The 15312-nt window shown below is 43.2% G+C and overlaps 1 long non-coding RNA gene across 1 annotated transcript in view; it reads right to left on the bottom strand.

The window, feature by feature from the left end:
• Positions 1–15312, bottom strand: part of LOC108581244 — a 32158-nt gene extending 16846 nt beyond the window's left edge. Inside the window, exon 1 of the long non-coding RNA XR_001893175.3 lies at positions 15023–15312. This is a non-coding gene — a long non-coding RNA (uncharacterized LOC108581244). The remainder of the gene's footprint in view (positions 1–15022) is intronic.

Genomic DNA, 15312 nt, shown 5'->3' with positions numbered 1-15312 from the left:
ACATATTTTCTTTTCACCAATTTTAATGAAGGATTTTTAAGGCTAGAGAAGTATCAAACAGGTGAAGAAGCTTACAAACACCATTAGAAAGTACTGAGCTGATCAAACCCAAGACATTTGCAGTGGCTGCTACGGACCCCTTCAGCAATTGGGAAAGCTCCAACCCCATTTCAGGATAATGTTTTTCATGACGTAAAATAGAAACCAGTTCTATTTTTAAAAAAAGTCATCAGAAATTTAAAAAATACAGTCATCAAAATGGAAAGAAATTTTGTACATAGAAATACGTGGCGGGGCGTGATGGCTCATGCCTGTAATCTCTGCACTTTGGGAAGCCAAGGCAGGTGGATCATTTGAGGTCAGGAGTTTGAGACTAGCCTGGCCAACATGGTGAAACCCCATCTCTACTAAAAATACAAAAGAAAAAACTAGCCCCAGGCAGGCCGGGCACGGTGGCCCACGCCTGTAATCCCAGCACTTTGGGAGGCCGAGGTGGGTGGATCACGAGGTCAGGAGATCAAGACCACGGTGAAACTCCGTCTCTACTAAAATATACAAAAAATTAGTTGGGTGCCATGGCGGGCGCCTGTAGTCCCAGCTACTCGGGAGGCTGAGGCAGGAGAATGGCGTGAACCTGGGAGGCGGAGCTTGCAGTGAGCCGAGATCGCGCCCCTGCACTCCAGCCTGGGCGACAGAGCGAGACTCCACCTCAAAAACAAAAACAACAACAACAAAAAAACTAGCCCGGGGCGGTAGTGGCGTGTGCCTGTAATCCCAGCTAATCAGGAGGCTGAGGCAGGAGAATCGCTTGAGCCTGAGAGGTGGAGGTTGCAGTTAGCCGGGATCGCGCCACTGCACTCCAGCCTGGGAGACAGCGAAGCGAAATTCCGTCAAAAAAAAAAAAAAAGCCCAAACAGAAATATGTGAAGTAAGAAGAAGAAAATGAATATTTATGAGACTCCACTAGGCACCAGAACCACGTTACGATTTAATCTTCACAATACCCTATTGTAGAAGAAGGAAGTATTACTGTCATTATTATTGTCATCCCCTTTTTGTATATAAGGAAACTAAAGATCAGAGAGGTGATGTGACTTACTGAAAGTCACACACTGATATGGTTTGACTGTGTCCCCACCCAAATCTCACCTTGAATTGTAGTTCCTGCAATTCCCAGGTGTTGTGAGAGGCACCTGGTGGGAGGTAATTGAATCATGTAGGCAGTTTCCCCCTTACTGTTCTCGTGGTTGTGAATAAGTCTCACGAGATCTGAAGATTTTATAAGGGGTTTCCCCTTTCAGCTTGTCTCTTACTCTCTTTTTGCCTGCTGCCATGTAAGTCGTCCTTTTGCTCTTCCTACATCTTCCACCATGATTGTGAGGCCTCCACACCCATGTGGAACTGTGAGTCCATTAAACTTTTTCCTTTATAAATTACCTAGTCTCAGGTGTGTCTTTATTAGCAGCATGAGAACAGACTAATACACACACCTAGTAGGTGATGGATGGGATTCAAATCTGGGGCTACCTGACTCTAAAGGCCTGGAAAAAGAGAGATAAATTAAAGAATTGGTGAAAATAGTGGCAGATTAATGATGATAATGATGGTGGCGGTGAGGATGATGATAAAGATGGCAGCTAAAGCTTATATAGACACTGCATTAAGAGCTTTCCATGTTAACTCGCTTAATTCTCTCAACAACACTGAAGCAGATAATCTTATCTCTATTTTACAGATAAAGAAATTGAAGCACAGAAAGGTTAAGTAACTTTCCTAAGACCACACAGCTCATCAGTGACCATTCAAAGTCAAGCATGACTATGCTCTACTGCCTCTTGGACTAACATTAACAATGGGCCAGGCATGGTGGCTCACACCTGTAATCCCAGCACTTCGGGAGACCAAGGCACGTGGATCACATGAGGTCAGGAGTTCGAGACCAACATGGCCAACATAGTGAAACCTCGTCTTTACTAAAAATACAAAAATTATACAGGCATAATGGCACACGCCTGTAATCCCAGCTACTCGGGAGGCTGGGGCAGGAGAATCGCTCAAATCCGGGAGACAGAGGTTGCAGTGAACCGAGATCATGCCACTGCACTCTAGCCTGGGCCACAGAGCAAGACTCTGTCTCAAAAAAAAAAAAAAAAAAAAAATTAACGATGACCTAAAGTTAACTTATTATTTTCTTGCTTACTTAAGTATTGTCTACCTTCTCCACTAGAATGGAAATTCCACTCTAGAAAGTTCTTTGTCTTCTTGAGGGCTATATTCCAAGAGCCCATTGCATTACAGTGCCTCACACCTGTAATCCTAGCACTTTGAGAGGCCGAGGTGGGTGGATTGCTTGAGGTCAGGAGTTCAGGATCAGCCTGGCTCACACCCTGTCTCTACTAAAAATACAAAAATTATCTGGGTGTGGTAGCATGCACCTGTAGTCCCAATTACTTGGGAGGCTGGGGCAAAAGAATTGCTTGAACCTGGGAGACGGAGGTTGCAGCGAGCCTCGATCACATCATTGTACTCTAGCCTGGGCGACAGAGCAAGACTATCTCAACAAAAACAAAAAACAAAACCAAAAACCTTTATTCAAATATAATATTACTAGATCAACGGCAATATTTTCCTGAAAAGGCAGAATATATAATTCAAATTTACAAGTCAGAGATTTAGAATTGTACATACCCTTTTCCTGTAATGTGTGAATTTTTCAGCTAAATTAAGCTAAAATGAAAATTTTGTTTATTTTGTTTTCTTGTTTCAGCTGTTACAATATGAATATTTTGAATGAATCAATAAAGGAGTAAGAGCTGAGAAAAGGAGTTAGAGACAACATGGCCCAGGGAGGAGCACAGGATGCACCAAGGAACTTCTGCTGGCAGAGCTATGAGTTAAAATATGCCACAGATCTTTCCTGAAATATCACGTTAGAGCTGGAAGGGACCTTGTGGGAGCATTTAGCCTACCAATCTATTTACAAGTGGGGAAAGGGAGGCCAGGGTCGCATCGTGGATGAGTGACAAAGTCCAGGCTTGGTTTTCTGCCTTAGAAACCAAGGCCTGTATTCTCAGCCACATTGCTAAATTCCCTGGCTTCAAGGGCCAGCTTCATTACATCCACAAAACTTGTTTAAGTTTATCCTTCAGTGGGGACCATCTGAGGCTGCAACGTGGAACTCTTTCCAAAAACAACTGTCCTTGTGTAGAGGTCTGCATGGTGAGACCTGGAGGTGTGTGGTGGCTGTGGGGGCTGCAGGAAAGGGGTAAACCTCATTTTCATTGCTGGGCAGAGAGAAGGAAGGCGGACCAGGCCCATAAGTACTATAGGCCATGACTCTCATTTCCTTCCAAATAACTCTCTCAAGCTGTATAAACTTTCTGCCTGAAAAATAAATGACTGCCCCCTTAAAATAAACATTTACACCATCCACTTGCCTGCATTCACTGCCCAGGAATGAGGCTCACCTATTACTATGCCCAGAAGTTTCCGCCAAAAGCCTGCAGACTTGTATTTTTCTCCATGACCCTCAGTAACCACTATTTGACAATCACCATCTCCCAGGAACCCATCAAAGCAAAAAGAAAGAAAGAAGGAAAGAAAAACAAAGAAAGAAAGAAAGAGAGAGAAAAGGGCATGCAGGTGGAGTACATAATAATAGATTTGTGTGAAAGCAGGGATTTAGTCTCATGAATTCTGAAGTCAAGTCACATTGCATACTTGAAAGGAGAAATCTAAGAGAAAGGTGGATGGGTGTCAACATTTCTAATAAAACAGGCAATTAGACAATCTATTTGGTGATTTATTTCTTCTCTTCTTCTCTTCTCTTCCTCCCTCTTCTTCTTCTTCTTCTTCTTCTTCTTCTTCTTCTTCTTCTTCTTCTTCTTCTTCTTCTTCTTCTTCTTCTTCTTCTTCTTCTTGTTCTTCTTCTTTTCTTCTTCTTCCTCTTCTTCCTCTTCTTCTTCCCTTCGTCTCCTTCTCCTTCTTCCTCTTCCTCTCTTTTCTTTTCTTTTCGCTGGAGTGCAGTGGTACAACCATAGCTCACTGCAGCCTTCAACTCCTGGGCTCAGGTAATCCTCATGCGTCAGCCTCCCAAGTAGCTGGGACTACAGGTATGCACCACCACACCCAGCTAATTTAAAAATATATATATTTTGTAGAGACTGGGTCTCACTATGTTACCCAGGCTGTTCTCAAACACTTGGCCTCAAGCAATCCTCCCATCTTGGCCTCCCAAAATGCTGGGATCACAGATGTAAGCCACCATGCCTGGCCTTGTTTGGTGATTTCTTGAGAAGGAGTTAATGATACATGAATGAAGTAAGAATCACTTGTAGATTTCACCCATTTATTCATTCATCATTAACTGAGCCTCTATTATATGGTAGGTACCAGGCAGGCACAGTCTCATTATTACAGTACAACTGGAAAATGGCAATTATGTTGTTTATACCATCATAGTGACATAGCTCTGTTATAATAACCACCACCAAAACCAAAAATGCCTAGTAGAAGAGTTCTTTCTCTTATGCAAAGCATTGTTTTATTTTAGCCTCTGAAGTCCTCTTGAGAAAGGTAGTGGTATTATCACTGTTACTGATGCTTAACCCTATATTACAGGGTATAAAAATGAAATTCCAAGAAGTGCTTTTATGTTAAGGAATTGGTATCACTTTACTTAGCACCTCTTCTGAATTGTTGGTATTAAATGGTATAAAAATGTTCTGAGAAGAACAGGGTTATGTTACTTACAAAGCTAAAATGGAGGAGGCTTTAACTTATTCATTTATCTGATAATTAATTCACTTATCAACATGTATCTGTAATGTGCTTTTTATACGCTTTTTATACACTAAACAGCGGGCTCATTATTCAGTTGTCTAGGCTTTTATTTCTTTCCTTTTTTTTTTTTTTTTTTTTTTTGATGGATTCTCACTCTGTTGCCCAGGCTGGAGTGCAGTGGAGAGATCTGGGCTTACTGCAACTTCCATCTCCTGGTTCAAGTGATTCTCCTGCCTCAGCCTTCTGGGTAGCTGGAATTACAGGCATACACCATCACGCCCAGCTTATTTTTTAAATTATTAATAAAGACGGGATTTCACCATGTTGGCCAAGCTGGTCTCAAGCTCCTGACCTTAGGTGATCCACCCGGGTTGGCCTCCCAAAATGCTGGTATTACAGGTGTGAGCCACCATGCCTGCCTGCCTGCCTGCCTTCCTTCCTTCCTTCCTTCCTTCCTTCCTTCCTTCCTTCCTTCCCTCTTTCCTTTTCTCCTTCCTTCCTTCCCACTCTTCCTTCCTTCCTTTCTTCCCTCCTTTCTTTTTCCCTTTTTCCTTTTCTCTCTCCATCACTCCTTCTCTTTCTCCCTCCTTTCCTCTTTACTTTGCTTTCTATCCTAATCTTCTTAACTTCACCTACTTGACTTTTGAAAACTTCCTCAGAAATGCTCTCAGTTGTTCACAACCCCTCCTGCCCTACCAGTGTGTTACTCTTACAGTCTGAATTCCCTGAAAATCAGATTCTAAGACAAAGATTCAAATGTACCAAGTTTATTTGGGAGGAGGATATTAGGAAACACCAGCAGGAAGGTGGGAAAGTGAGACAAGGAAGAAGGTCAATAAATGGTGTATAATCATACCAATTACCCCTGTGAACAGCTGCAGCTCCATCCTGCTGGGGGATGCTGGAAGGCAGTGTCAGCATGAGACTCAGAGTCATTCCAAGTGGGGAGCGAGAAAGGAGGGTCATTATCCACTAACTTTCTACCATCATTGGTTGAGGGCTGCTTCCAGAAGCATCAGTGCACTTGATTTCCTGTCTTGTCCACACATTCTGGCTTGGTTTTTGCACAGGCTGAGTTCTTCAGCATTCCTAATAAAATAGCCCTCAAGTAGGGCATCATAAGCTGCACTAAGCAACTGTATTAGTCCCATTTTTGCACTGCTATAAAGACACTGTCTGAGCCTGAGTAATTTATAAAGGAAAGATGTTTAATTGACTCACAGTTCCACATGTCTGGGGAGGCCTCAGGAAACGTACAATCATGCCAAAGGTGAAGGGAAAGCAGACACCTTCTTCACAAGGTGGCAGGAGAGAGAAGACTGAAGGAGGAACTTCCAGACTTGTGTAGAACCACCTAATCTCATGAGTACTCACTCACCATCACAAAAACAGCATCAGGGAAACTGCCTCCATGATCCAATCACCTCCCTCCTTCAACACATGGGGATTTCAGGTACCTCCCTTGACACATGGGGATTACAATTGGAGATGAGATTTGGGTAGGAACACAGAGCCGATTCGTATCATTCTGCATTGGCCTCTCCCAAATCTCATGTCTTTTCACATTTCAAAATTAATCATGCCCTCCCAACAGTCCCCCAAAGTCTTAACTCACTCCAGCATTAACCCAAAAGTTCAAGTCTTAAGTCTCATTTGAGACAATACCAGTCCCTTCAGCCTAGAAGCCGGTAAGATCAAAAGCAAGTTAGTTACTTCCAAGATACAGTGGAGGTACAGGCATTGGATAAATGCTCCTGTTCCAAATGGGAGAAATTAGCCAAAACAAAGGGGCTACAGGCCCCATGCAAGTCCAAAATCCAGTGGGGCAGTCATTAAATCTTAAAGCTCCAAAATAATCTCCTTTGACTCCACATCTCACAATTAGGGCACACTGATGCAAGGTGTGGGCTCCCACAGCCTTGGACAGCTCCTTCAGGGGCTGGTATTGAGTGTCTCTGGCTTTTTTGGGTGCATGGTGTAAGCTGTCACTGGATCTACCATTCTGGGATCTGGAGGACATTGGCCCTCTTCTAATAGCTCCACTAGACAGTGCCCCAGTGGGGACTCTGTGTGGGGGTTCTGGCCCCACACTTCCCCCTTTGCACTGCCCCAGCAGAGGTTCTCCATGAGGGCTCCACCCTTGCAGCACACTTCTGCCTGGACATTCAGTGGTTTCTATACACACTCTGCAATCTAGGCTGAGGTTTCCAAACCTAAACTTTTGACTTTTGTGCACCTGCAGCCCCAACACCACCTGGAAGCTGACAAGGCTTGGGACCTGCACCCTCTGAAGCAATGGCCTGAGCTGCACCTTGGCCCCTGCACTTTCAGCTGGAAGCTGAAGTGGCTGGGACACAGGGCACCAAGTCCTGAGGCTGCACACAGCTGTGGGGCCCTGGACTTGGCCCATAAAACCATTCTTCCTTCTTAGGCCTCCAGGCCTGTGATGGGAGGGGCTGCTGCCAAGAACTCTGACATGCCCTGGAGACATATTCCCCATTGTCTTGGCAATTAACATTTGGCTCTTCATTACTTATGCAAATTTCTACAGCTGGCTTGAATTTCTGCCCAGAAAATGGGTTTTTCTTTTCTATCACATTGTCAGGCTGCAAATTTTCCAAACTTTTATGCTGTGCTTCCCTTTTAAACTTATGTTCCAACTTCAGATCACCTCTTTCAAGTTCAAAGTGTAGCAAAATTTTGCTCCTTAGTTCAGCTGAGCGTCTGTAATTCAAGCTACTAGGGAAGTGGAGACAGGAGAATTGCTTGAACTGAGGAGGTGGAGGTTGCAGTGAGTTGATGTTGCACCACTGCACTCCAGCTTGGGAGACAAAGCAAGACTCCATCTTAAAAAAAAAAAAAAAAGTCTGAGTTCTTATCACACAACCAGGAAAATTTAGGCACTTAGACACACTAAATGAAGGGTGGGTAGAGCAGGATTTTATTGGGCAGAAAGGAAAAAACTCAGAGTCCTGCTAACAGGCCTCCCACCTCTCAGATTGAATTCTAGGCCACCACACAGGAACTGAAGATGCCAGGCTTCTCCCGCTTCCCACAGTGTGTAGGTGGGCATGCTCAGACAAGGCCCTGGGCAGGTTCCCTCATCTGCACAAAAGTATCTGATGTAAACAAGTGTTTACCTGTTTAATAACCTTTCCCTGTGGTCCTCCCCAATTCCCTGAGATTTCCTTTTACAAGTCTTTACATCAGATACTTCTGTGCAGATGGGTGGGTTGGAGATTCTCTGGGGACCCCTTTTTATCTGCCTAGGCATTTGGCTGTCTCAAAAGTTACACAGATCTCTAGGACAGGGGCAAAATGCTGTCAATCTCTTTGCTAAAGAATAGCAAGAGTGACCTTTGCTCCAGTTCCCAACAAGTTCCTCATCTCCATCTGAGACCACCTCAGCCTGGACTTCATTGTCCACATCCCTATTAGCATGTTGGTCAAAACCATTCAACAAGTGTCTAGGAAGTTCCAAACTTTCTCACATTTTCCTGTCTTCTTCTGAGCCCTCCAAACTGTTTAAACCTCTGCCTGTTACCCAGTTCCAAAGTCACTTCCACATTTTCAGGTTATCTTTATAGCAGCACCCTACTCTCCACAGTGCCAATTTACTATATTAGTCCATTTTCACAGTGGTATAAAGATACTATTTGAGACTGGGTAATTTATAAAGGAAAGAGGCTTAAACTGACTCACAGTTCCACGTGGCTTGGGAGGCCTCAGGAAACTTACAATGATGGTAGAAGGCAAAGGGGAAGCAAGCATCTTCTTCATGAGGCAGCAGGAGAGAGAAGAACAAAGGAGGAACTTCCAAACACTTATACAACCATCAGATCTCATGATAACTCACACACTATCAAAAGAATAGCATGGGGGAACCACCCCTATGATCCAATCACCACCCTCCCTCAACACATGGAGATTACAGGCCCCTTCCTCAAAATGTGGGGATTGCAATTTAAGATGAGATTTGGGTGGGGACACAGAGCTAAACCATATCAGCAGCCTTGGGTAACTAGAAGTGAGTGTTTGGGAGTATGGAAGGAAGCAATAGTGCCTGCTACACTCACCAAGGTCTATTTCTAGACACTCCACAAGTCTATGTGGATATAGGGTCTTCCTGACTATAATCAGATAGATACATGCAGCTATGAAGTCCTTCTGTTCTAGATCCTGCTCTCAGCATTTCCCTGAACTGCCATCCATAGACGTCCTCTGTGCTTCAATGTCCCCTGAACTCCTCCACCACACTGCTGATACTCACTGCTGGAGTGAACATTCAAGGTTGTCCTGATGTCATGCTATTGCACTCAGCCTACTTAACTGTGTCCCTAATGCACACATAATGTTCTAGAGCAGCTTGGACCATGGAGTTAACTATTCCATCTGATGTCCTTGAGCAGCTTAGGCCATGGAGTTAACTATTCTATCTGCTGCCTCCTGATCCAACCATTCACTTCTCTCTTGTTTTTACCTGTTTGATAACCTTTCCCTGTGGTCCTCCCCAATTCCCTGTGCTTCTACTGGTGACCAGGCATGGTATTAGTTCCCAGAACCCAGGCCTACTCAGCATAGTAACCCATCTACCTACTATAGTGATTGGCCCAGGGAGTGAACACATGATCCAATACAGCCAATCAGAACTATTCCTTGAGATTTTATATAGACACCAAGAGGTAGGAGACTTCCTTTTACACTGTGGTTGCGTGTTGAGGGGATGTTGAGTTGGAGCTTTCTACACCCATAGTTACCCCTCCTCCACCACATGGAAGACACATATGTGAAGAAGATGAGGATAAGCCAGCAGCCTCCAGGGAGGAGCAAAGCTAAAAGAGAGAGAGAGAAAGAGGGAGGGAGGGAGGGGGAGAGAGAGAGAGAGAGAGAGATCCTCATGCCATCAGTTGACTTGCATTCACTGTCTGCAACCACCTCCTGCATCGATCTTTCCAGTAACAGAGTTCATTATTCCTACTTTTGCCTAAGCTAACTTGCATTCAGTTTCCTTCATTTATTATACTTTCCACCTACTGTGAGTAGAGACACAAGGAAATGCCTTCTTTTCTTTTCTTTTAGATGGTATTTCATGGCAGAGAGCCCTTGATGCTGATGATTTAATTCTTTTTTCATTTTCTTACATTTTTTTTTTTTTTAAATAGAGATAGGCTCTCGCCATGTTGCCCAGGCTAGTCTCAACTTCCTGGGCTCAATCTATCCTCATACCTCAGTCTCCCAAGTATCCGGGACTACAGGTTTACACCACCATGTCCAGCTAATTTTTGAATTTTTTGTACGGAAAGGGTTTCACTATATTGCCCAGGCTGGTCTCAAACTCCTGACCTCAAGTGATTCTCCCACCTTGGCCTCCCAAACTGTTGGGATTACAGGTGTGAGCCACTGTGTCTGGCCTATTTAATTATTTCACATTTACCACCTAGCAGAGTGACATGGACTGCTAGTGACATTTACCTTTACTTTTAACACTACTCTCTCTTCAGGACACACTGGGATTAGAGGTAAGAGAGGCTGGTTGGGGGACATACGAGACCCATTGCATGTCATACTCAGGACTAACCACTGCTGCCTTCCCAAAATGCAGGCCTTGTGGTAAACATATTGGTCTTCTCTCTCATGCATAGGAACTTTTTTTGCTCCCTTGAAAATCTGATTTCTTTTGCCTGCCTCCCCTGCCCCAGGTCTATCAGACATGCCTGTATATACCTCAATCCAATTTCTTTCTTTCTTTCTTTTTTTTTTTTTTTTTTTTGAGACAGTCTCGCTCTGTCATCCAGGTTGGAGTGCAGTGGCGTGATCTCGGCTCACTGCAAGCTCTGGCTCCCGGGTTCAAGCGATTCTCATCCCTCAGCCTCCTGGGTAGCCAGGCACCCACTACCATGCCTGACTAATTTTTGTATTTTTAGTAGAGATAGGGTTTTACCACGTTGGCCAGGCTGGTCTTGAACTCCTGGCCCCATGTGATACACCAGCCTCAGCTTTCCAAAGTGTTGGCCTTACAGGCATGAGCCACCACACCCAGCCAATCCAATTTCTAATAATCATAACTTCTATTTATTGAGAGTATACAGTTTCTTCATTACCTAAACACTTCACCTATACTAATTCAGTTAGTCATCATAAAATCCCATAAGTCAAAATATTGCTAACATCTAAGTGGTGAAAAACGAAGCTGAGATATGTGTCCAAGTTCAACATAGGTGGTAAGTGGTGACTACGGAGTCCTCCACACTTTTCAATGTCTTTTTACCTTTCATTATGATTATTTTCAATCATCCACAAAAGTAGAAAGAATAGCACCACAAACCCCAGGTAACAATCACCTAGCTTCAGTAATAATCATTATTTTGCCATGTGTGTTTTATCATTTCTCCTTCTTTTTTTTTTTTTTTTTTTTTTTATGGAGCCTCACTCTGTCACCCAGGCTGGAGTGCAGTGTTGTGATCTGAGCTCACTGCAACCTCTGCCTCTCGGGTTCAAGGGATTCTTGTGTCTCAGCCTCCTGAGTAGCTGGGACCACAGGTGCGTGCCGCCACACTTGGCTAATTTTTGTGCCTCAGGCTGCTGAGTAGCTGGAATTACAGGCATGTGCCATCAAGCCTGGCTAATTTTTGTATTTTTAGCAGAGATAGGGTTTCACCATGTTGTCCAGGCTGGTCTTGAACTCCTGACCGCAAGCGATCTACCTGCCTCGGCCTCCAAAAGTGCTGGCATGAGCCACCGTGCCCTGCCAGATTTTCTTTTTTTCTGAGACACAGTCTCACTCTGTTGCCCAGGCTAGAGTGCTCACTGCTGCCTCGACCACCTGAGCTCAAGCAATCCTCCTACCTCAGCTTCCCCAGTAGCTGAAACTACAAACATGTGCCTTCCCACTAGGCTATTTTTTGTATTTTTGTAGGACGGGGGTCCCACCATTCTGCCCTGGCTGGTCTTGAAATCTTGGGCTAAAACCATCGACCCACCTCAGTCTCCCAAAGTGCTAGGATTACAGGCATGAGCCACCACACCTGGCCTACAATTTCAGATTTTGAAGTTTAGGTCACTAATGAATTTTTAGTTGATTTTTGTTTATGATGTAAGATAAAGGTCAAGTTTTATTATTTTCCATGTGGATATTGTTTTTCCAACACTATTTATTGAAGAGACTATTCTTCCACTCTCGTGTCTTCTTGGTGGCCTTGTTGAAAATTAGTTGATGGTATATGCTTGGATTTATTTCTTGTCTCTCTTTTCCGTTCATTGTTCTATGTGTCTGATTTTAAAGCATGTAGGGCTTTTGTTTGTTTGTATGTTTTGTTTTTGAGATGGAGTCTTGCTCTGTCACCCAGGCTGGAGTGCAGTTGTATGATCTCAGCTTACTGCAGCCTCTGCCTCCCGGGTTCAAGAGATTCTTGTGCCTCAGTCTCCTGAGTAGCTGGGACCACAGGTGCATACCACCACACCTGGCTAATTTTTGTATTTTTAGTAGAGACAGGGTTTCACTATGTTGGCTAGGCTGGTCTTGAACTCCTGGCCTCAAGTGATCCACCGGCCTCAGCCTCCCAAGGTGCTAGGATTACAGGCATGAACCACTGCACCTGACCCATGTATAGGCTTTTGAATGTGACTTCCTTTACTTAGAATACTGCTTTTGCAATTGGTCCATGTTATTGAGTCTATTGGTAGTTTGTTACTTTATATTGCTGGGTAGCATTTTATTGTATGGCTGTAGTATGGATCATTTACCCATTTATCTGTTGAGGGACACTTGAATCGTTTCAACTTAGGCAATTATAGATAAAGCCAGTATAAACATACACACAGAGGATTTTTTGAGCAAACACTGATTTTCATTTCTTTTGGGCAAACACCCAGGAGTGGGATTGCCAGTTTTTATGGTGGGTATATGTTTAGCTTTATAAGAAATTGCCAAACTGTTTGCCAAAGTCGCTAAACTATTTTGCATTTTCTGTTTTTTTAAATTTTACTTTAAGTTCTGGGATACATGTGCGGAATGTGCAGGTTTGTTACATAGGTATACATGTGCCATGGTGGTTTGCTGCACCTATCAACCCGTCATCTAGGTTTTAAGACCTGTATGAATTAGGTATTTGTCCTAATGCTCTCCCTACCATTTCCTCCTACCACTCAACAGGCCCAGGTGTGTGATGTTCCCTTCCCGGTGTCCATGTGTTCTCATTGGTCAACTCCTACTTATGAGTGAGAACATACAGTGTTTGGTTTTCTGTTCCTGTGTTAGTTTGCTAAGAGTGATGGTTTCCAGCTTCATCCATGTCCCTGCAAAGGACACGAGCTCATTCTTTTTTTGTGGCTGCATAGTATTCCATGGTGTACATTTTCTTTATCCAGTCTATCACTGATGGGCATTTGGGTTGGTTCCAAGTCTTTGCTATTGCAAATAGTGCTGCAGTAAACATACATTTGCATGTGTCTTTATAGTAGAATGATTTATAATCCTTTGGGCATATACTCAGTAATAGCGTTGCTGGGTCAAATGGTGTTTCTAGTTCTAGATCCTTGAGGAATCGCCACACTGTCTTTCACAACCATTTCTCACTTCTACCAGCCATGTATGAGAGTTCTAATTGCCTTCTATTTTGCTCTCATTTAATACTCAAATATGTTTTTTAATCTAAAGTGCCTTTCTATGGTTTATTTATTTGAGTCAGAATCTACAAAATAACCACATGTGGTATTTAGTTAATATGTCAGTTAAGTCTCTTTTAATCAATAATAATTTTCCTTCCTCTTCCACTCTTTAATGTCATGCACTTATAAGGAACCAAGTCAATTATTCTAAATTTTCCACATTTTGGACTAGGTTGATTGCATTCTTGTTTCCTTTGTCCTCTCTATTTATCAGGATCCAAAGTCTGAATGTGAAACTTGACTAGGCCCAAGTTTAATTTATTTTTTGGCAAGAGTAATTCATAGGTGGTATGATATATTACTGGTTGATTACATCAGAAATACCTACTATCTGGTTGGTAAAAGTCTGACTCATCTATCATGAAGTTTACAATCAAATGTTCATTGAATTATTTTTATGAGTCATTGCTGATTATTGCCTAGTTCTGTTATTCCATTAGGAGATGCAAAATGATTTTATATATATATATCTTCTGCATCTATGAAATGGAATTCTTGTATAAAGAACTATCCCTCTTCACCTATTTATTTACCATGAAATATAGTTTGGGCAGAGCTGGGAGTGGTGGCATGCACCTGTAGTAGCAGCTACTCCAGAGGCTAAGGTGGGAGGATTCCCTGAGCCCAGGAAGTCGAGGCTGCTGTGAACTATGGTTGCACCACTGCACTCCAGCCAGGGTGACAGAGAGACCCTGTCTCATAAACGACAACAACAAATACACCATTTGAACAGAGAAGACAGGATAAATGCTTTGTTATTTCTTTTTTGTTATTTACTAGTGTCTAGTAGGATGAGTTGCTGCCATAGCAAATTCAAAAGAGGACCAAAGAGATTTTTTTCAGTATTATTGTAAATTCATGATTTTTTATATTTTAATTCTAATTTTTGAAGGAAGCTCAAAATCTTTTCCACAGGGCACATTCAAAACAGATGGTATGGCTGGACCCTTGTTTGAAGTCCTCTAGGCATTTCCCAACAGTTTAGGTGACATTGTCAGCCAAGGCTCACTGTGGAACATGCCGTGTCCCTCTCTACCCAGGCCTGTCTGAGTCTCATCTCTGGACCAGCTGAGAGACCTTGACAAAGATGCCTTTTCCTTTCCCCAAGCCATAATACAGGATGTCAGTATGATTTTTCATTTACTCAGCTCAGCTAGTTTGAGTTGAGTAAATGAAACCAAAACAGAGAATTTTTGTCTGTAACCGGGAGCTCCCAAGGGTAGATCAAGATTTTGGTTTTTGTTGTATTGAGTTCAAGTGATGTAATCAGAATTCCGTCTCTCTCTCAATTCCTGGCTGTTGAGAATTTGTGTTGGTGTCATTCTAGGGCAGGCTCTGTTTGCAAAGGGGCCCCAGAGGTTCTTATACAGCCTGTGGGGTCATTGTTAGGCTCTTTTATATTCAACTACTTGTTATGGGTAAAAAGCATACTCATCAATACATGGAGGTTATTGGCTGCACAGTGAATTATAATAATGCAATTTTAAAGTTTCATAATCATTAGTGCTAAGCTTTACCAAGTGAGTTGTGACTCAGATGCTCAGCAGTACCACAGTCTCTAATAGGTTCTTACCCACAGGTGCCTTGTCTCTGCCTGAGAATTCATCTGTTGTAGGTGTGTGCTTGGATGGTGTCAGGAGCTGGCTAGAAGTGGCTGGGAGATGGTATCCCAGGGGCAGCCCTCAATTAGTAACAAGCAGGAGTTCAAGGATAAATTCCCCAGTTCCTCATTTCTCAGCAAGACATCAACTTACAGAGTTTCCCAGAAGTCTCCAGGAGTGCTGAGACAAACATTGTCATGGAGACCCTAACCCAGTGGCACTAGAGGAATTAAAGACACACACACAGAAATACAGAGTGTGG

The sequence above is a fragment of the Papio anubis genome, chromosome 9, assembly GCF_008728515.1.
Source record: "Papio anubis isolate 15944 chromosome 9, Panubis1.0, whole genome shotgun sequence".
Taxonomy (NCBI): domain Eukaryota; kingdom Metazoa; phylum Chordata; class Mammalia; order Primates; family Cercopithecidae; genus Papio; species Papio anubis.
The sequence above is the reverse complement of the archived record's forward strand: the minus strand, read 5'-3'. Positions and strand labels throughout refer to the sequence as shown.